General features: G+C 36.8%; 1 long non-coding RNA gene across 1 annotated transcript in view; it reads left to right on the forward strand.

Moving 5' to 3' along the window:
* Positions 1 to 24,033, forward strand: part of LOC139079895 (uncharacterized) — a 158,481-nt gene extending 134,448 nt beyond the window's left edge. The window contains exons 2-3 of the long non-coding RNA XR_011533914.1: positions 3,660 to 3,757; positions 23,926 to 24,033. This is a non-coding gene — a long non-coding RNA (uncharacterized lncRNA). The remainder of the gene's footprint in view (positions 1 to 3,659; positions 3,758 to 23,925) is intronic.
* The last annotated feature ends 210 nt before the right edge of the window (positions 24,034 to 24,243 follow it).

The raw sequence follows: 24,243 nt of genomic DNA on the forward strand, positions 1-24,243 counted from the left end.
AATCTACACGGCAGCACTCCTCTAAGAAATGCTGTCTGATTCTGAGTGCCTCCTCTCTGTCCCTCGCCCTCCCAGCATATGCCTTCTTCACTGCCTTTCTCAACCTATACTTTTGGTTTAGGTTGGTCTCAAGTACACTTTTGGGTTTAATTCTGTTTTCTCCACTATACTGCAAGCGTTTTGAAGGCATAGATAAGTCTTCTCTATTTTTGTATATCCAATGTTTAATCCAGAGTAGTGTCTCCTTCAGTGTTTGTCAAATGAATACATGAGTGGCAATGTCAGGGAAAGACAAGGCATATAAGAACTATCATTGATAGTGGGCTGACCATGAACCTAGCCCTAAGCTAGACACTTAAGTATTTTACTCATGTATTTCTCAAATCAACACAGTAAAGTGACAATTTTTTGTATGAAGATGCTCAAGTTTAAAAAGATTTGAGTACCATGCTCTGGTCTTCACAACAGTTGAGTGATGGAGTTTGGAATTTAAATCCAGTAATTTTTTATTCCAAAGATCATTATTCTCTTCCTAAACCTTGATGCCTCCAAGGAGTAGAGACAACCTTGGGATGTGGATTAGAGAATTCAAAAAGAGTAAGATTCTATCGAGACTGCCAAGAAATAGCTTTACATCCTTAACCCCCTGCTGTTTTTTCCTGTTTATCCCTGTGTCGTCAAACACTACCTTTCTAATACTTCCCACCTTTTGATGTAGGAGAATTTCTTTGACTCAGGCTTGGATTCCCTCCTCTTTGAAAGTTCACCAGAAGTCCATTCTTCTACTAGTTTTGAAAGGACTTCCGGTGCAAAGGTTCGACTAACCTAGCACTCATTTCATGGTACTTTGTCAGTATTTGCTCACACAAACCCACATCTGCTTTATTTATCATTCCATTATATTCCCACAGCCCATGTCCTTCCCCTTCCTACCACAGGAAAACATTCTAATGGGTTTAAGATGGTTTTGTTGGTATATGTTCTTTCAAAATGCATGTTTTTGGTGCACACATATTCTTAATTTATATAAATTATGTTCTGTTGTATATCTTATTCTTTCTTTATAAACACTACATTTTAAAAATACATCCATGTTGAATGATACGTATACATTTAAAGCATTGTTCTGCAGTGTGTACTAATTTTTTACCAGAAAACACACAGAAACACCTATTCTTACGTTCCTAATCTAACCTATTGTCAAAGCATATGGAAAACAAATAAATGAGAAGAGAAGTCAATTCCGTTGTCACTTAATCTTTCACCAATGGATATTAAAGTAAGTTATCTATATTAATGAAGTACTTTGAGAGTACTTATACTACACACTTTTGGAACATTCACATGTTCATATCTAGGGATCTTCTGGGGATATTGTTTGATATGCAACATATAGTGTGAGATTGAGGAATTATAAAGAATCTGGGAGAATAAAATAATATGAACTAGAAGTGGATTATGGAGAGACCACAAGGACTAAAACGAAAGTTTTTTTTTGAATCACCAATGAATAGTAATATTTACTTTGGAGACAAGAAAGTATCATCATTTAAACATGTGTTATAGATTCCTCTGTATAAGCTCCTTAATTTCTTTTTCCTTTAAAAAGTAAGTTTATGGAGCACTAACTATGATACAGTTAATTTAATTTTGATAACAACCTGGAAGGTTTGAAATTATTATCCCAATGTGTTGATAAAGAACTAAGATAATTGAATAATATGCAAAAAGTTGTAGAGCTAAAACAAGGCAGGAACTAATTCAAACCTAGGGTTGGATGAGCACAGACTTTGATCAGAAATATTCAGCTCAAATCTCAACTCTGCTACTTAACACTTCTAAGACATTTGGCAAGTTACCTGCATCCTCTGTGTCTTAGTTCTTTTTTTTTACTTAATTTTATTTTTTCTTTTTCTCCTGAAAGCCCCCAGTACATAGTTGTGTATATTTGAGTTGTGGGTCCTTCTAGTTATGGCATGTGGGACGTCACCTCAGCATGGCCTGATGAGTGGTGCCATGTCCGCACCCAGGATCCAAACCTGTGAAACCCTGGGCCACAGAAGTGGAGCACGCGAACTTAACCACTTGGCCACGGGGCTGTCCCCTGTGTCTTAGTTCTTAATCTGTGGAATGAAGTTATTGATGCCTACCTAAAAAACTGCTATGGGCATTAGAGATGGTACATCTAAGTGTCCAACAGAGAGCCTGGCACATAGTTGGCACTCATTATTTATATTAATATAATTTATTATTCTTACTTATTATTAATGTATTATTTATTCTTACTAAGCTCACATATTTCATAGAAGAAATGGCATAGAGAGCCAGGCTTTGGGGGCATAAATTCAGAACTCGTTCCAGGAGACTAGTCACAGCTTTAATTAATCAACATACACTATACTTATTGTATGCTTCCAAAGCATCTGATGTCTAATCTAATCTGTTTAGCATCTTTACTTGCCTTGTTCTGTCTTCCCAATACCTATTGAGTAGTGTAATCTTCCTTTACCACCAGACTAATACTCTTTCTTTCGGCTCACTTTGACCATATTACTAATTTCCTCAGGAAAACACCGTATTTAAAATCCTTCGCAATCTGGACTCCACTTACTTTCCAAATTCTGCTTCTTCTATTGCCTGGGCTTCTATGGGGAAAGGTCTGGTTTTTGTCTGGCCTTCACCTTATTCATCAGTTCACTTGCCCCCACATGGCAATGTCCCCGCCTCTTGGTTTCAAATTTTCATACACTCTTCAAGGCCCATAAAGCCTTTTGTTCCTCTAACTTGTAGGTGGGACAGAGCTCCTTTGAACCTTTGAACTCTGGACAAAGCTTTTTTCCTCTTCTCATATGGTATTTATATAGAACTTCAAATCGTACAGATTTATATTCTTAACTCATTCGCCCTGGTTAATTAAAGCTTCTTGAAAACAGAAACTGTCTTACTCATTTCTTGTCAGCTCCTCCACCTAGTATGTAAGATGTTACACACAGTTGGCGCTTAGTAAACATTAGTTGACCATAATTAAACTAAAAACTTGGAAGTTTTCCTTCCTGGGCTGCTGGAACTGTGTTTCTGAAATTACGTCAGTCTTCTAGGTAAATTACATAAAAGCGAAATTAACTTTCAAGAAGATGAAAAAGAACAATTGATGGCTAAAAGAGTTAAACTTTCAGGAAGCAGTGACAGCATTCATTTTCTTCACCAGCCAAGGCAGACTCAACAATGCAATTCAAAGCTATTGAAGTGAGCTGGGATTCTTGGCGAAACAATATTACATAATATCTCACAGTGGCTCTAAGTCACCGTGGTACAGTGGGTTAAAGCATTTTCCACCTGGAATCCAAGGCGACTTAAAAGGATTATTGATTTTTTCCTCTACTTGTAAATGAGACTCACATATTAGGAGTGAGAGCTGCAGACACAACATAATGACCTTTCTACTTGGCTTCTTTTTCCTAACATAAACAGAATCGCTTTCAGTGGTTAAGAGGATATTAAGCAGTAAATCTTGTAATTGTATGTGTGTAACTGTCTGTACCTTGAGAGCAAAAATTAGGAGGCACATTTTTAATTTTAAAAATATCAGTTCTGTTCACTTAGCATTAGAAATCTCACATCTAATTGTGTGTTTTCTCTTCCTGATCTGATGTTGAAAGGACCTGTGTTTGCTGATGCTTCAGCAGTCATACACAAGTTCAGCTTGAAACAATCGCTTTATTGAAGACACAAGACCTTGCCTGACCTTGTTTTAGAGGTAAGATTAAAAATAAACTTATCGATTCCTGCCATGTTATCTTAAGGAGAAAGATTCTAAAATATAAAACAGTGAGAAAACCCATATTACAGTTACCCCCAAATAAAAGTTACGAGGTCAATCGTCAGTAAAATTAGATTTTGTTTTGTACCTGCTGGGTTTCACCTTCATAATTTAATTAGGGACTTTCTGAAAACAAGTTGAGACTTGATGGATTTCCTGTTTTTTCAGTGCTAGTTCCTTTCTCAGGGATTTAAAGTAACTATTTTCTCTACCTTTTCACTTTTTAGGGGTGAAGTCTTTAAATCACTTCTGTGTTTGTTTCAGGCGGAGTTTTTTTTTCTTTCCTGGCTATTCAGTGAGATCTTTTACCCTCTATAGAACCAGAATGGTAACTTCCACACCTAATTCACTACAAGTAATCAGACACATTCTTATGATTTGAAAGGTACTAAGTAGATACTTACTCTGTCTAAACATACTCCCCCACCCTCACACACACACACACACACACACACACACGCACACTGCCAGTTGTTGTGGCTGAAGCTTCCCCTTCGAAAATCTGTTCAGTTCATTTTGTTCAGCAACAAATACATGTTTCACAGGCTATGTGAGAGTCATTCTGTTAGATATTGGAGTTACAAACATAGTAATATTCGGCAACTTACCCAGCACTGATTGTGTGCCAAGCAAAGAGCTAAGTGTTTACATGTATATAAAGAGTGCGTAGATATATACTCTTTCTCTCATTTCATCCTCACAGCATCACTATGAGGTAAGTATTATAGCTCACTTTTCCTGTGTAAAGAAAGTGATATTCAGAGAGTTAAGTAATTTAGCTGAAGTCACAGAGCCTGTAAATGCCAAAATGAGCAGGTTTTTCTGATTCCAAAGGTTGGGGTCTACCTGAAATTACTTCCATAAATAAGAGAGTCCCTGTCTAAGAGGTTGATGGTCAGGGAGAAAATGGAAGTAACTCTTAAGAGTTTAAAAAGAGTCTTCAATTTTGGCAAGGATTCCATTTTTATAGAGAAGAAAACAGGTTTAGAGAAGTTTTTAACTTTTCAAGCTTAGAAACCTGGTGCGCATCAATTTGTAACGTCTCAGCTTCAAGTCTGCTCTTCACTGCCTGCTATTCAGTAATAGAAATAGACCCTGCTTGTTAGTCTGCTGGGGCTGCCATAACAAAGTACCACAGGCCGGGTGGCTTAAACAGCAGAAATTTATTTTCTCATGGTCCTGGAGGCTAGAAGTCTGAGATCAAGATGCTTTCTTATAAGGACGCCAGAAATACTGAATTAGGGCCCGTCCAAATGACCTCTTTTAACCTTAATAACCTTTTTAAAGAGCCTATCTTCAAATACAGTCAGTTCTAAGGTACTAGGAGTTGGAACTTCAACATATGAATTTTAGGAGACACATTTCCACCCCTAACACCCTGTAAATATTTCTCCTTTGCAGCCTGTATGATATGAAGCTTTGTCAGTAGAAGGTGCTGACGGCACACTGGAGGAGGAGGGTTTCTCTTCCTGGTTCTTGTGTGCTCCTCTAGATAGGCTCCTATAGCATATGTAACACAGCTTCTGCAGGACCAGGCTCCTGAAGCCTGTGTGGCTTCTGCAGTACATGGTTCCAACAGCACTCACCAGGCAGCCCACAGCAATTCTCCATGGACAGTTTCTATGAGCTTCCTCTTCAGGGCTTTTTAGTGAAGAGTCACCAGCATGACACCCACTGTGAACAGCTTCTCCAGGTACCTTCTTGTGCAGCTACACAGCAGAATGCTGCTCGCCGAGTACTTCCCCATAAAGGGTTTCACCGGGAGCACCCTAGGGGCAGCTTCACAGAGACTTCTAAGGAGTAGAACCTCTCCAGGGCAGTTTTCTCCACATCCTAGAGAGTGGCTTCCCAGCAAATGCTGCCAACATGGTGCCTCTCTGTGGGTGTGGGTGGCTTCCCCTGGAACCCACCCAGAACCCCCCTGGATGGCCTTACAGCCTCAGCAAACACCTCTGTCATCCAGCGAGCCATGGCTGCACCTTCCCCAACAAAGTCTGGATTTCAGTCTTGGGGTTGGAGGAATCCTCCAGATTTTTTCCTTCCTTGGGCATTCTTTCTTATCCCTAGAGGGAGCAGCTGTCTCTTATACCTGCTATTCCTCTATTCTTTGGAGTATTTTACTCCTCACTCATCAGTCTTCTGTTACTCCAATCCCCTGTTAATAATCCTTTTTTATAATAGTTTATTCTCAAATTACTTTGTGGTTTCTGTCTTCTGGTTATACCCTAACTGATACAACCAGTAAGTGGCAGACCCAGTACTCAGCTAACCCTATGAAAAAGAGAAAGGTATAGGCACTATAAAGGTTGGAAAGGAATCTGTAAAACTGTCATTCTTTCTGGAAGATAAGATCATCTATGTAGAACGCCCAAAAGAATCACCAGAAACGTATTAGAACTAACAAGAGCATTCAACAGACTGGCTGTTTCATGCACATCAATAGCATTCTTTATGCCTCCAATAAACATAGAAAATATAAAGGAAAAAATAGCAATCTACTCTTACAGCAAAAAATTTGTTAAGAATTAACCTAACAAAAAATGTGTAAGGTCATTACAGAAGAATTTCAAATAAAATAAAGTATATAAAATATAACATCAATAAATAAGGATAAATATTTATGTTTATAAAAGAGATTAATAAATATTGTAAGGAAGTCAATTCTCCACAAATCAAGTTCAATACAATTCCATTCAGAATCTCAGAAGAAGTTTAGGGGAATTTCAAAAATTATATTTAAATGAAAACATGATCAGTAAAGTGTTAAATCATCTTTGAAAAACAAAAGCAACGAGTAAGGACAGATTTTAATGTATATTGATAAAACTGAGGTCCAAAATAATTGAAATAATATGATACTGCAGAACAGATAAGCAGACCACTGAAATACAAGGCAGAGGTCAGAAATAAGAGCATGTATGTATAGGAAATTGATATATGGTAAAAAAAAAAACGCAGAACAGGGGGAATAGAATACATTTTATATAGATGCCAGTGAGAGAGCCAGCACACTCTAAGGAGAAAATAAAACTAACTCATGGTTTTTACTACATACAAAGGAAAATTCAGGAGAATTAATGAGCTATACGTAAAAGATAAATTTATAAAACCAATAGAAGAAAATGTAGTAGAACATCTTTGTGACCTATGGCTGAAGAAAGACTTCAAGAAGCACAAATGATAAGGAAAATATTATTTGATAATATTAAAATTTAAATTTTCTATTCAAAAAAGGCACTATAGATCAAGTTAAACACATAGATTATAGACTTGGGAAAATATTTGCAATATCTGCAACTGACAATGGGTTAATAGCTGAAATATACCAAGAGCTTCTGAGAAACAAACAAAAATGATAGAAAATGGAGTAGAAATCATAAACAAGAGATGTAAATAGGCATTCATAAAAGGAGATGCCCAAGGATATATTACAAGATGCTCAAAATCACTAATAATCAGAAAAATGAAAATTAAAAGACAACTGACATACCACTTCACATCCATAAAAATGTCAACAATTAGAAACCTGGATAATACCAAGTACTGTCAAAGACGTGAGAAGATGGGAACTTTCATGCACAGCTGGTGGGAATGTTAAATGACCTAATTATCATCAAAAGCAATCTGAAAATTTTTTAAAATTAGTTATGCATTTGACCTATGATACAATGATCCCATTCTTAGGCAAATATATAGGAAAAATTGTTGTTCAAGTCTATAAGAGGACATATACAAAGATTATCATCCAGACATTGTTTAGGATGATTAATAGGAAATTAGAGATAAACTACTTGTTTATTCTTAAGAGAATCATTGATTAAATTGTGGCAGATGCATACTTGAGAACATCATGCAGCAGGAAGAAACAAAAAATTCAACAACATGAAGAGATTTAAAATTATAGACTTGAATGAATATAGTAAAAACAGAATAATATTATAACACAGCACCATTTATGAAAATTTACAAACAACTAAAGCTATTTTCTTTAGGATAGAAGCACTGTAAAAATATACATGAAACTTGTGGAATGAATACCTTCAAAACACAGTAATCAAAACAGTATGGTGCACACATTAAGGCAGACAGATAGACCAATGGAGTAGAATAGAGAGCTCAAAATAAACACTTGTATATGTAGTCAAATGATCTTTGACAGGGATACCAAGATCACTCAATAGGGAGAGGAGAGTCAACAAATGGTGCTGGGAAAAGTGGATATCCACATGCAAAAGAATAAAGTTAGACCTCTATCTTACACTGTAAACAAAAATTAAGTCAAAATGGATTAAAGACCTAAATGTAAGAAGTAAAACTATAAACCTCCTAAAAGAAAAATAATAGAAAAACTTCATGGCACTGGATTTAACAATGATTTCTTGGACATGACACCAAAAGCACAGGCAACAAAAGCAAAAATAGACAAATGGAACTATACCCAACTTAAAATCTTGTACATCAAAGGACACTATCAACAGAGTGAAAAGGCAATCCACAGAGTAGCAGAAAATATTTGGAAATCATATATCTAATAAGGAGTTAGTATCCAGAATATATAAAGGAGTCCTAGAATTCAAGAACAAAAAATAACCCAATTAATAATGGGCAAAGGACATTTCTCCAAAGGAAGAGCCATTTCTCCAAAGATGATATACAAATGGCCAAGAAGCATATGAAAAGATGCTCAGCGTCACTAATTATCAGAGAAATGTAAATCAAAGCCATAATGAAGTATCACTACACACCCGTTAGGATGGTTACTATTGAAAATAAAAGAAAATAAGTGATCGTGAGGATGTGGAGAAGTTGAAACCCTTGTGCACTATTGATAGGATTGTAAAATAGTGCAACTGCATGGAAAAGAGTATGGAGATTCCACAAAAAAATGAAAACAAAACTACCATATACTTCAGCAATCGCACTTCTGGGTATATATCCAAAAGAATTAAAGTACGGTCTCAAAGAGATATTTGTACAGCCATGTTCACAGCAGCATTATTCACAATAGCCAAGAGGAGGAAGCAGCCCAATGTCCATTAAGAGATGAATGGATAAACAACTGGATATTATTCAGCTTTTAAAAGGAAGGAAAATCTGTCCCGTGCTACAACATGGATGAACCTTGAAGCTACCATGCTAAGTGAATCCCAGGCCAGGTGAGTGGTGAATGCCTTCCCCTGCCAAAGTCAGCCTGTAAAGACCAAAAGAGGTGACCATGTCTTCAAATGTGCAGACACCAATGCAAGGATACAAGGATCAGGAAGAATTAGGGAAAACATGATACCAGCAAAGGAAATTAATAAAGCTCCAGTAACCGACCCTAAAGAGATGGAAATCTATAAACTACTTGACATCAAAACAATCATTTCAAAGAAGCTCAGTGGACTACAAGAGGACACAGATAAACAAGTAAACAAAATCAGGAAAACAATACATGAACAAAATAAGAGATTCAACAAAGAAATAGAAACCATAAAAAAAGGACAAACAGAAATCCTAGAACTCAAGAATACAATGACTGAACTGAAAATTCCACACAGAGCTTCAACAACAGACTCAATCAAGTAGAAGAAAGAATTAGCGAACTCAAAGATAAGTCATTTGAAATTATCCAGTCAGAGGAGCAAAAAGAAAGAATGAAAAAGAGTGAAGATAGCCTATGAGACTTACAGGATACCATCAAAGGAAACAATGGACACATTATGAGAGTCCCAAAAGGAAAAGAGAGGGAGCAGAGGGCAGAAAGATTATTCAAAGAAGTGATGGCTAAAAATTTCCCAAATCTAGAGAGGGAAATGGACATCCAGATTCATGAAGCCCAAAAGTTTCCAAATAGGTTGAACTGGAAGAGATCTACAGGAAAACACACTATATTTAAATTATCAAAAGTCAAAGATAAAGAGAAAATTCCAAAAACAGCAAGAGAAAAGTGACTCATTACATTCAAGTGTACCCTCAAGAGACTGTTATCAGATTTCTCAGGAGAAATCTCACAGGCAAGGAAAGAGTGGGATGATATATTCAAAGTATTGAAAGAAAAAACTGCCAACCAAGAATACCGTACATGGCAAAACTGCCCCTTTAAAAGTGAAGGAGAGCTAAAGATCTTCCCAGATAAACAAAAACTGAGGGAGTTTATCACCACTAGACCTGCCTTACAAGAAGTAGACTTGCCAGCCTCCGTAATTGTGTGAGCCAATTCCTCAAAATGAATCTCTTTGTATTTGCATACACACACCCTATTTATTATTTCTCTGGAGAATCCTGACTAATACAGGTGAGACTCGGTACTTTCATGCTACTGCAGGCCAGGAGATACATCCTCATAAGATCAGGAACAGGATTATTATTACCTTTTTCATAGCAAATGATCCCAACCCAAAATCCCACCCAGAGTATGTGCTTTTAAGGCAATTCCTAGAACCGGTTTTCTTAGCATGGGTTCTTCATAAATCAAAGCCTGAGGCAGAGGTATGTGTTCAGGTAATTTATTTGTGAAGGGAGCTCAGGAAGTGCGAGTTAGGCATGGGAGTTGTGAAAGAGGAGAGGAGGGAAAGCTAACACAAGGATGAACAACGGATTTGGTTACCCCTTCAGGCCACTACTGTTCTTTCCTGCCAGGCCATCTGACAAGTCTTATGAAATGAGTCATTTAGGCATTGACTCCAAACCACTGTTGGCTCAGGGTGGCCCTATGGGCTTGGAGTCTCCACACATCTGTGTTCCACATATGTGAGTGCTGAGAGGGTTCTCTGTAGCATCAGTAAGGCTTGGCAAAGGAAGCAAGAAGTTTTACTTGGCATAGGGCTGAGGTGAGATGCTCTCAGATTACACCTGCATGAGGCTGGTGGGAACCTGCACAGAACTTATTGCCCGAGCAGTACCTGAAGTCAAATGTGGGGCTGAGATGGTTTGAAGTGCTATACAAGAGGAGTTGGTACACGATTTGTAACTTTCCAATGACCTAAAAGAGAATCAACTAAAAATATTTTTAAATGGGAAATTGGGCTAAGAGCTATGATAAGAATGAGGAGGAAGAGATTTAGTTTTCATTTCATATCCTTTTGAATGATATGGTGATTCTTTATCATATGAATATGTTACTTTTTTAATTAAATAATAATAACAAATAGGCAAATAAAATATGATGCTCTTCATAGAATTCCTTCAATATTTCTCACTTGCTTTAGATATAAAATCTAAGCTCTGCCTTCAGAATCTGACCTCACGTTTCTCTCCAACCTCATCCTTTGCCCCTCCCTAATTCATACCCTACACTTCATATATAACACTTGGCATTTCACAACTGTGCCATGTTATCCTAATTTGTCATACTTTACAAATGTGATTTATCCTCAGTAGAACATCTTTGTTCTCATTTCATTTAGCTGATAATAATAATAATGATAATGTAATTAAGACTATGGTTTATTTTTAATATGCCAGGCCAGACACACTTTTTAAATGTAATTCCTGCATGTTTTTCCAGATACATTCCAGAAAAAGCTTCTCCAAAGCCAACCCATTTCCAAACCAATCTAGATTTTATAACTTCTTCTGAGACACCTTAGAATTCTTTGCAAACTCTCTCAGAAAAAAACACTTATTTCACTTTATTGTAATTATTTTCTTGTCTGTATTTCTCTCACTAGGTTGTGAATGCTGATCTCCGTTAGAATAGAGATGTGTGATCTTGATGTGTCCAGCACATAGCACAATGTTAGCGCTGAAAGTTGGATATTTTATCAATGTCAGTTTCTCATTGTAATAAGTGGTTTATAGACATCTTGATAATATTTTGCTTTTCAGCATACTTAGAGTTTAAATTATTTTCTTTTCCTCCTTATGTTTGTGTAGATCTGTGCTATAATTCAGGAACTACATAATTACAGTTTCCTTAATACTATGTAAACTTATTTTAATCAATACTTTTACTCCACTTATTTAATATACATTGTTCATGGAAGTCTCCTTTGCAATTGCTGTTATGTTGACTTTCAGAATTCCCTTCTCTGACATTCCTCATCATGATTGGTAGCAGTATATGGGAAGTTTGATCATAACCACATATCTAAAATTCATTTACTTTAGAATCTTATTTTATAAGTATTTTTCAATACTCAAAGAACAGCACTGAAATCTCAACAAAGATTCCACTCTCCCAGTGGGAATAAATCTCTACTTCACAAGCTAGAGCTATCCGAGTCGAAGTAATTTTCTATATAAGTCGCTTTATAAGTAATTACATTGTTTTTATGCTGCTCTACCAATATTAAAGAAAATACTTGAACTCTGCTGCCTTAACATTACTCTAGGCATGAAACAAGAGAAAATGTAATCATAATATTGGCAGTTCTGTTTAAACCCCCTTCAAAGAAGTTTGGATCAGATCTCACACTGTGTCTGAAAGTAGATACTTATAAATTGCTTTGAATTATATGACACCTTTCCTCTCCCAAGGAGCTTATTCTGATAGTATTTATTTTGTGGCATTTCAAATAATTGATTTGTTTCAGTGTGCATGTCCAGAAGCCCCGAGGACATAACCATGTTTCTCACAGACCTAATAAGTAAAATTAACTTGGGGCAAAAACCAATGAAGGTAAGCTAATGCAATCTAGTGGGAGGAACGAAGACTCAGCATGTTGTATGTCATTCATCTCATGGGCGAGTTTTCTGTGTGCTGCAAAAATATTGAAGATATATAAGTTATTGAATTTTCTATTTCCACTCCTGGCTCTATGCTGACTCAGTAACTGACTGTGGACAAGGAGTCATGAAACTTTGCAGCTGCAATACATTTATTTAATAGAAATTACATTATTGGTCAGTTGGTTTTTAATAGCATTATCTGTCAAACATTACAGTGACTGATGAGATCATATTGTAAATAAATTTAAATTCTTAACATGGTAAAAATGTAGCAAATCATAGCTCATATCTTCCTAAGTGGACAAAAGAGACCTCTTGCTGTGGCTCCATCCGGGCCCACCCTAATGTTACTTGACCCATAAAATTTCCTTGGATTCTCTAATAAACCTTTGCCTCAAGAGAACTTTACAATATTGCCTGAGTTAAGGCACCAGTGATCAAAGATCTTATCTAATATAATAACAGAAATTGGAACAGAAAATGGTGCTAAAACTTCCAGTTTTCAGTAAGTATATTTCATAAGATGTTAACACATTTCCTTAATTTACAATATAATGATTTTCTATTCTCTGCTCTGAATATAACTCTAATATATAGTTGTATTTAGTTAAGCTAGGCTTGTATGAAACACTGTAACCTAAAAAAAAGCAAGCACTTTTTTAAAGTCACCATTTATGTTGTTTCAGTCTGAATCTAGAGTCTATTTTTGCCCTCAATAAAGTGTTTGTTTTGTTTCATTTTAAATAGATGTCAAAAGTTCATACCTTCGCTGGGGGTATATTTTTTAGCATTCTCGCTGAGCTGTCAATGTCAGAATTAGAGAAGAAAAGAGTCAAAGTGTATGATGTGCATGTGCACGAATATTTTGTATAAGTTAATGTTGACTCAATCCCACTTGAAATGAAATGCAACTAATATATTAACATAAAACACTATCTACCATTCTTGGTAAAATCTTAGCATGAATAAAAATGACAGAATTTAATAAAAGTCTTTTTTCTATGCTGAGGAAGATTAGCCCTGAGCTAACATCTCTATCAGTCTTCCTCTATATTATATGTGAGTCACTACCACAGCATCCCTGATGAGTGGTGTAGGACCATGCCCATGATCTGAACCCATGAACCCAGTCTGCCAAAGTGGAGCACCCTGAACTTAACCACTAGGCCATGGGGCCAGCCACAAGTATTTTTTTTAACATAGTCCATTTTCCATTTTTTTCCATTAGTTAACAGCTCTGTGGGACTTTGTGCTGGGCCAGTAGATAGGCTGCGATCTCACATTTCTAACAAATATCTGCCAGTGGAGGCAGATCTACTGTTGCCCACCAGTTCAGTTCAGTCCTTACCTCTACTGGTAATTGCTCTGATGTCCTCAGGAGCCCAGGTGCCAAAATGAGGTCTATCTGTCTGTCTCACAGCTCCATGTGCCTGAGCCAGTTTCTACAAATAGGGAAACACCTTCTGCACTAAGGCCCTTTGCAAATGCATAGGTTTGAAAGGAACTGTATATTGGATTCACTTCTGAAGAGTTTACTACAACCAGTTATGAAGGTAAAGATTATGTAAGACTCTTCAAATTATTCTATGTTAAGTATTTGATTTTCTTTAACAACCTTGATATTAGTCTTCTACCTTAATAGATACATGTTAATGGCTACAGACTTTAAGGGAAAACAGTTGTCCTACTTGGGTGTTTTTCTCCAGTGATGTTCAACTGCGCAGGTGTGGACACCAAGTACATGCAGGGTTGGATTGAACCTAGGCTATTGTCTCCTAAAATGGGTAGAGTAGAAAAACACTTTAAATGAGTCAAAGGTGTATACAGGCTGATGCAAATAATCCAAAATCAATCTATAAAGCAAAATTGGGGTGAGTTAATTATATGAGCCAGTTTGAGGACTATAACCCAGGAGAACCTTTCCACCAAGGAAGGAAGCTCTATGAAGAAGTGGGGAGTACAGAGTGGTACATACCATCTTGGAACGAGGAACATCCATCACATATGACAGGAATATCTCTTACTATGGTCATGAGATCCTTTGCTAGCACAGCAGGTCAGTGGTCACAAGGTGATCACAGCAAGTTGGTGGTCAGCAGGTCAGTGGTCACAAGATGAGTTAAAGTAGATCAATTATTAATCTTTAGTTTCTGGGAAGAAATGCCTATCTTTAAAGAAGTGGTAATATACAGGGAGGCAACACCCCTAACTTTAAGGGCATCATTCTTGTCTTTGGGACATTGTAAATGTTTATAGCAGATATACAATGCATGCTAAACAGGCCATGTAGGCCTTTCCGGAAAATCAAGGTCAGGCTGAATTAGTTTTAAACCAAATGGTTTCCCCACACCTCCAATATATTTTCTTGTTTTTCCTTTATTCATCATACAATAATATTAAAAATGATTGATCACTTGACTCTGTCTAAACCTGATCTCACCTGAAACAGACTTCTCATTATGTCTAAGGTAAGAACAACGTTTAAAAAGTTATCTGTTTTTAATTTTGCCTCCAGAAATGATGAAGCAACAGGTCTAAGATTTACCCCACTGCTTTAAACAACTAAAAAAAATTGCAAAATGTAAAAGTCAGTGGTTTTCTGGGGCTGGCCTGGTGGTGCAGCGGTTAAGTCAGCACATTCCACTTCTGCAGCCCGGGGTTCGCCAGTTCCGATCCCGGGTGGGGACATGGCACCGCTTGGCAAGCCATGCTGTGGTAGGCGTCCCACATATAAAGTGGAGGAAGATGGGCATGGATGTTAGCTCAGGGTCAGTCTTCCTCAGCAAAAAGAGGAGGATTGGCAGCACTTAGTTCAGGGCTAATCTTCCTCAAAAAGAAAGAAGTCAATAGTTTTCAAATATAAGACAATAGATATTACAGAAAATGAGAAGGTGGAAAAACAAGATAAGCCCTAAGATTGCCCCATCCTGCTGCCTAGGGATGTTTCCAACACATAGCATAGGAAACGGGAACCCAAAGAGAGCCTACAGGTATTCCTGAGTTGAAAGACAAGTTCAGAGATCAGAGAGGCCAAGACACCTCAAATTTGCAGGATAAAGAGAGACAGTTACACAAAAGAGAAACCCAAAGGTCTGCAGAGGTCTTGCCTTGAGTCTTCATCACGAGCGTGAGCATAATCACTACCTGTAGAGTAAAAAGTTTCCTGACATGGAGCTTGGGTAGAGTCATTAGAAGGGTACTGCATTAAGCCACACTTAGAAAGGATCGACTTGTTTCCCAGTAACTTACTGCTTCCCAGAATAAAGTCCAAAAAATATTAAAAGGAATGCAAATACTCCAGCACATCACATATAAAATTCACAACGTGACATCCAATCACAAAAACAGCAGGCATGCAAAGAAGCAGAGGAAAAATCCATCAGTACAAACAGACGCAGAAATGACACATGTGAAAGAATTAGTAGACAAGAATGTTAAAACACTCATTATAAATATGCTCCATATGTCCAGGAAAATAGATGAAAGTGGGTATAATAAGGAGAGGCATGGAAAACACAAAACAATTTATAAAAACCGAAATCAAATTTCTAAAGATAAAAAATACAACAAATACACATTCTTTGGAACATTTACCAAAATAGAAAATATTTGGGGCTATGAAACAAGTCTCAATAAATAAAAAAGTTTTTAAAACATGAAAAGTATGTTGTCTGATTACAATTAAACTAAATTAGAGGGGCCGGCCCATGGCCCAGTGGTTAAGTTCGTGCACTCTGCTTCAGCGGCCCAGGGTTTTGCCAGTTTGGATCCTGGGCGCAGACATGGCACCGCTCATCAGGCCATGTTGAGGTGGCATCTCGGATAGCACAATCAGAAGGACCTACAACTAGAATATACAACTACGTACTGGGGGGATTTGGGGAAAGGAAGAAGAAGGAAAAAAAAGAAGATTGGCAACAGATGTTAGCTCAGGTGCCAATCTTAAAAAAAAAATCCCTTAAACTAAATTAGAAATCAATCACAGAGAAATAAATGGAAAATTCATAAATATTTTTAAACAAAACAACACACTTGTAAACAATTAATAGGTCAAAGAAGAAATCACAAAGGAAATTAGAAAATATATGAATTAAATAAAAATGAAAACTCAATATGTCAAAATTTGTAAGAAGCAAGTAAAACAGCTCATAGAGGGATAATTATAGCTTTAAATGCTTATATAAGAAAAACAGAAGAGTTTGAAATCAATACAGGCATACCTTGTTTCATTATGCTTCACAGATATTGCGTTTTTTTTACAAATTGAAGGTTTGTGGATACCCTGTGTCAAGCAAATCTATTGGTGCCATTTTTCCAACAGCTGTTGCTCACTTCATGTCTCTGTGTCACATTTTGGTAATTCTTATAGTATTTTATTTATTATATTTGTTACTGTGGTCTGTGATCAGTGATCTCTGATGTTACTATTGTGATTGTTTTGGGGTGCCACGAACCATGCCCATATAAGACAGTGAGCTTAATCAAAAAGTATTGTGTGTATTCTGACTGCTCCACATACTGGGTGTTCTTCTGTCTCTCTCCCTTTCCTCAGGCCTACTTATTCTCTAAGACACAACAATATTGAAATTAGGCTAAATAATAACCCTACAACGGCCTCTAAGTGTTGAAGTACACAGAAGAGTGGCACTTTTCACTTTAGACAAAAAGCTAGAAATGATTAAGCTAAGTTAGGAAGATATGTTGAAGGCTGAGATAAGTTGAAAGTTAGGCCTTTAGTGCCAAACACTTAAACAAGTTGTGAATGCAACGGAAAAGTTCTTGAAGGAAATTAAAAGTGCTGCTCCAGGGAACACATGAATGTTAAGAAAGCAAAACAGCTTTACTGCTGATATGGAGACAGTTTTAGTGGTCTGGATAGAAGATCAAACCAGCCACAACATTCCCTTAAGCCAAAGCCTAATCCAGAGCATGGCCCTAACTCTCTTCAAGTCTATGAAGGCTGAGAGAGACGAGGAAGCTGCAGAAGAAAAGTTTGAAGCTAGAGAGGTTGGTTCACGAGCTTTAAGGAAAGAAGCCATCTCTATAACATAAAAGTGCAAGATGAAGCAGCAAGTGCTGATGTAGAAGCTGCAGCAAGTTCTCCAGAAGATCTAGCTAAGATAAGTAATGAAGGTAGCTGCACTAAACAACAGATTTTCAATGTAGATGAAACAGCCCTATATCGGAAAAAGATGCCATCTAAGACTTTCACAGCTGGGGAAGCAAAGCCAATGCATGGCTTCAGAGCTGCAAAGGCCAGGCTGACTTTCTTGTTTGGGGTTAATGCAGGTGGTGACTTTAAGTTGAAGCCAACATTCATTTACCATTCTGAAAACCCCAATGCCCTTAAGAATTATGCTAAGTCTACTCTGCCTCTGTTCTATAAACAGAAGCACAAAGCCTGGATGACAGCACATCTGTTTACAACATGGTTTACTGAATATTTTAAGTCCACTGTTGAGACATACTGCTCAGGACAAAAAAGATCTCTTTCAAAATATGACTGCTCATTGACAATGCACCTGGTCACCCAAGAGCTCTTATGTACAATCAGATTAATGTTGTTTTCACACCTGCTAACACAACATCCATTCTGCAGCCCGTGGATCAAGGAGTAATCCTGACTTTCAAGTCTTATTGTTTAAGAAATACATTTTGTAAGGCAATAACTGCCAGAGATAGTGATTTCTCTGATGGATCTGGGCAAAGTAAATGGAAAACCTTCTGTAAAAGATTCAGTATTCTAGATGCCATTAAGAACATTCATGATTCATGGAAAGAGGTCAAAATATCAACATGAACAGGAGTTTGGAAGAAGGTGATTCCAGCCCTCATGGATGACTTTCATGGGCTTAAGACGTCAGTGGAGGAAGTCACTGCAGATGGGGTCGAAACAGCAAGAGAACTAGAATTAGAAGTAAAGCCCAAAGATGTGACTGAATTGCTGCCATCTCATGAGAAAACTTGAATGGATGAGGAGTTGCTTCTTGTGGATGAACAAAGAAAGTGGTTTCTTGTGGTGGACTCTACTCCTGGTGAAGATGCTGTGAAGATTGTTGAAATGATAACAAAGGATTTAGAATATTACATAAACTTAGTTGATAAAGCAGTGGCAGGGTTTGAGATGATTAACTCCAATTTTGAAAGAAGTTTTACTATAGGTGCAATGTTACCAAATAGCATCTCATGCTGTAGAAACATTCATGAAAAGAAGAGTGAATTGATACTGCAAATCTCACTTTTGCCTCGTTTTAAGAAATTGCCACAGCCACCTTCAGCAACCACCACCCCGATCAGTCAGCAGCCATCAACAGTGAGGCAAGACTCTCCATCAGCAAAAAGATTATGAATCACTGAAGGCTTGGATGATGGCTAGCATTTTTTAACAATAAAGTATTTTTTAATTAAGGTATGAATGTTTTTTTTTAGACATAATGCTATTGCACAGTTAACGGGCTATGGTATAGTGTTAGCATAATTTTTATACGCACTTGGAAACTAAAAATTTGTGTGACTTGCTTTATTGCAATGTTCACTTTATTGTAGTCTCGAACCAAATCCACAACATCTCTGATATATGCCTGTACTAGGCTTCCACAATAAGAAATTAGGGAAAAAAAGGGAGCAAATAATATTCAAAGTAAGCAGAAGAAAGAAAATAATAGAGAAGAGAACACAAATCAATGAAAGAATAAAGAAGAGAGAAAAAGAGAGAGAGAGACAGAGACACAGACACAGAGATAGAGAAAGAGAGACAGGGAGAGAGACAGAGTCAGAAAGAGAAAGAGAGAGAAAAAATATTTAAAAATTGTTAGCTTGAGAATAGTACAAAAATAGACTGTGAGCTGGATCTGCCACATGGGCTTATAATTTGCTAACTCTTGCTATAGATTCAATGAATCCCAATAAAAATCCCAGTAGGCTTTTATTATGAAAATTTCTATCGAAATACAAAGGTCCTAATAGGTAAAGTTTGAAAAGGGACAAAGTTAAAAGAGTTATACTACCTGATTTAAAGACTTATTTTCAATCTCCAATAATCAATTTAGTGTGGGATTAGTGTAAAGGTGAATATGCAAATCATTGTAACTGTAAAGGAAGCCCTGAAAAAGATCTATGCACATGTGGTCAATCGATTTTGATAAAGATGCCAAGAGAATTCCATAAGGAAAAGATAATCTGTCAACAAATGGTGCTAGAACAATTGGATAACCATTTAAGAGAAGAAAGAAAAAGCAATATCAGCCCTTAGCTCAGGAAAAAAATTTAGCAGTAAATTTTCAGTTAGGCAAAGATTCTTAAAATGAACACAAAAATTATGAACTACAAAAAACATCAATACAATATTGGATTTCATCAAAATGTAAAACCTTGGGGCTGGCGCCCTGGCTGAGTGGTTAAGTTCGTGCACTTTGCTTAGGTGGCCCAGGGTTTCACCAGTTCAGATCCTGAGCACCGACCTAGCACTGCTAATCAAGCCGTGCTGAGGTGGCATCCCACATAGCAGAACCAGAAGGACCTAAAACTAGAATATACAAGTAGGAAGTAGAGGGTTTTGTGGAGAAGAAGAAGAAAGAGAAGAAGAAGAAGAAAGAAGATTGGCAACAGATGTTAGCTCAGGCACCAATCTTTAAAAAAAAAAAGTAAAACCTTTGTTCCTTGTAAGACACTATTAAGAAAATGGAAAGACAAGCTACAAACAGGCAAAATATATTTACAAAACATATATCTGACAAAGAACTTCCGTCTAGAACAACAATCAGCAAAACAAGGCCCACAGGCAAAGTCTGGCCTGCCATCTGTTCTTGTAAATAAAGTTTTATTGATATACGGTCACGTCTATCCATTTATGTCTTATATGTGGCTGTTTTCATGATACAAGGCAGAACTGAATAGTTGCAACAGAAACCATACAGCCCATAAAGACTAAAATATTCACTCTCTGGCCCCTTTAGAGAAAAAGTTTGCCAATTGTTGATCTAGCATATATAAAGAACTTGTGTGGCTCAATAATAAGACAAACAATCCAATTTTCAAAAATAGGTGGAAGATTTCAACAGACACTTCACAAATGAAGATATAAGAATGGCCAATAGACATGAAAAGATGTTCAATATCATTAATTATTAGGGAAATGCAAATCAAAATCACAATGAGATACCTACTGTATATCCACTAGAATGGCTAAAATTAAAGACTGTTCATTACCAACTAAGGAAGAGGGGAGGGAGCAAATGGAATTCTCAAGCATTACTATCATTTTTGATAATTTCCTTTTTTAAATTATTCTTAATTGAGATGTAACTGACATAAAACGTTATATTAGTTTCAGGTATACAACACAATGATTCAGTGTATATCGTGAAATGATCACCAGAATAAGTATAGTTAACATCCGTCACCACACATAGTTACAAATTTTCTTTTCTTGTGATGAGAACTTTTAAGAGCTACGCTCTTAGCAACTTTCAAATATACAGTACAATATTATTAACTATAGTCACCATGCTGTACATTACATTCCCAGGAGTTATCTATTTTATAACTAGAAGTTTACACCTTTTGACCCACTTCACTCCTTTCCCTCGCCCACCCGCCACTCCCAAACTCTGGCAACCACCAATCTGTTCTCTGTATCTATGAGTTTGGGTTTTTGTTTGCATATGCGTGTGCATGTTTGTGTGTGTGTGTTTTGATTCTGATAATTTCTTAAAAAGCTAAACATACACCTGCTATACAACTCAGTTATTCTTCTCCTAAGTATTTACCGAGAGAAGTGAAATAACGGGTCCATACAAAGGCCTGTTCACGCATGCTTACACGTTACAGCCCCAAACCAGAAAGGATACAAATGTCTATCAGTAGCTGAACGGATAAACACATTGTGGTACATACGTTCAATGGAATACTACTCAGCAATAAAAAAATACATGCAACTCAATACGTGTAACACAAGTATGAGACAAACAACCCAATTTTCAAAAATGGACAAGTAGGTGAATCTCCTAATATTTAGGCTGAGTGAAAGAAATTAAAGAAACTAGATAATAAGAGTATATATCATGTTGTATAACATTTTTATATGAAATTCTGGAAAACGGAAATTAATCTAAAAGGACAGAAAGAAGATTAGTGGGTACCTGGGATGAGGGGAGGAGGCATAAATGGAAGATTACAAAGGGGCATGAAGAACTTTCGAGAGTGAAAGAAATGTTCATTATCTTGATTATTGTAATGGTTTCATAGTTGTGTATATATATGTAAAAATTCATCAAATTTTACACTTCAAAATGCCACTTTGTTGTACATCGATCTCACCTCAATAAAGCTGTACAAAAATAGAATCTTTTCTTGAATAATATTTCCATAGCCACCATTTCTCCAACATAGATATCATTTCCGGAGAGTTATTTGTAAGGGAAAAATAATTACAGTGACATTCAGCCTAGCTTCTCAGATTGCTGTATGAGAAGCAGTGGCTTTGGCATGGACTGAGAGCTTGTTAGAAATGCTGAGTCCTTTCACTAGCCCAGCTTCACCCCCGGAACTTTCCATCAGATTATGCATTTTGACAAGGTCTCCAGGTGGCTTACATGCACATTGAAGTGGGAGAAACACTGTTCAAGAGACAACAGCTTTGGCTCAAACGAAAAGTAAAGACCAATTAGATATCTGTCATCAGAGATGTTTAAAAGATTCATTTATCATGCCCTGGGTATTACTAGATAATTCTAAAATATCCTTTGATTCTGATTCCTCAGTCCCGTGCCATTACCTATTTTTTACTGGAGTTGCCACCACTTTTCACATATGTATTTTCCTCAAATTTCCCCCCTCTTTGGAATCTCCCCATATGTAAACATAAATGTTCATATTTTTATAGAGAATGTTGTGTTCATAATCGCTTTAAAATCGTTTGAGGCTCCCTTGCCTCCATTCCTATCCATGATTCCTACGTATCGTGGTAAAGCAGGACAAAGAGAAGTTAGTCACCTGACTTGAGTCAAAGTCTCTAAAATTAACTCCAGAAATTACTGACAAAAACAGACAAAGAGAAAAAACTCAACCTTGTAAACACTGCCCATTTAATTCTTTTTAAGTGAACTTTCAGTAAAATAAGTACAATTCGAAGAGATGAGATAGAAATAAAGATTTGAAGAGAAATTCATAATACAAAGCAAATGGCGTTGAGAAAAGAACACACACCAAGGAAAATGTCATCGTGCTTCCTGCAACTTTTTATAGATTTTATTGGGCTTTCACAAAAATTCATTATTCCATTTCATGTTTTCTGTAAATCTATAAGTCAAATGTTATTATCACCATTTTCCAGACAGTTATGCAGTTAGTCCAGCATCGCTCAGCCGGGGATTGAAATCCAGTTGTTTCAACTTCCAGCCTAGGGTACCTCTACCAGCCCACATTGCGTGTATAAAATGTACTTGCTAAAGACACTGTCAAGATCTCTTTCAAGCTTCATGTATAAGCAGTTTAGTTAAAGTCAAGAGTAAATGCCTCTCATGATGAGACAAAATCTGAAAGAGTTTGACATTAAAATAAAAATTGCCTTTGAATTACAAAAGCATATAAAGACATCTTTATCTCAAAAACTATTGTCTTTTCACCTCTAAAATGAAACAGCAGGCGGGGTTAAATTTCATTTGGTAAAAAAATAGAACTTCTGGGTAGAAAGTTTTTTTTTTAAATCTGGAGAGGTTTTTTCCATCAAGTAGTTAATTCTAGTGAGTTCCAGATGTCATATTTTAAAAGGCACTGTTCTCAGCCGTCTTTTTACTAACCAAAGAAATCTTCCCTCTTTAGGTAAATTTACTAAATTTCTACTACGTTTTATTCTGGATCCAACCATCATTTGTTTCTTTTTTTTTTTCCTTAAACGACGGTTCTCCTTGATTTCTTATTAAAGGGCTTGACAGAAATAGATAAAAACAACACCTAAAAAAGAACATTTCTGCTCCTGGGAGTCATCAAATTTCAAATTTAAACTGGGAAAAGTATCTGAAGCAGGCCAAAATGAGCACAGAGCAAGCACAAAGACAAACGTTCCTTTTCCTTCTCTCTTCTTTTTTAGTTTGGGGGGAGATTATTTTGTTTTGTTTTACATTTGGTCAGCTGGCACACTGCACAGTAACTTGAGATTTTTTTCCCCCTTTTTCATTTCAGTTGCTTTTAGATGTGTCCTAAATTAGTTTTTCTGTAAGTCTTGAAAGGAGTTGGCCTCCATTCCTCAGAAGGAACAATGGCTCCTCTCGGGTGACACTGCCAGCTACGTATATTATCTGTCCTGTTCCCACAGCAACATTCCAGTGCCTGTTTAGAAAAATTAGTCACATAGACATTTAGACTGGGGAGGGGGTGACTTCAGTTGTCATCTTTAATTTGTGAGAAAATTGAACTGTTTCTCTCTTTTTGTGTCTCCCATTTGCCCATTTTAGATGTCGTAGATGCTTCACCTCCTCTTCACGACAGTCAAGGAATGAGCTGTCTTTGGAATGCTCCAAGAACTGGGGGCATATGTCGCCTGTTAATGCTTCTTAGTTGGCTCAATTCCACTTTGGCTAATTACATTCTGTTCCTCAAAAAAAAAAAAAAAATCTCTTTGCATTTTCATTTGAAGATAAAAAAAATTGTTTTTCAACTTCCTTTTCTGAGCTAAAGTTCAACCCTCAAAAGCCCAGCATGGATTCATCCAAAGTTGCCTAAGGATAAATGCCCCCCAGTGTGGGAGAATCCAAAAGAACACAACAATTCTC

The sequence above is a fragment of the Equus przewalskii genome, chromosome 27, assembly GCF_037783145.1.
Source record: "Equus przewalskii isolate Varuska chromosome 27, EquPr2, whole genome shotgun sequence".
NCBI classification, from domain to species: Eukaryota; Metazoa; Chordata; class Mammalia; order Perissodactyla; family Equidae; genus Equus; species Equus przewalskii.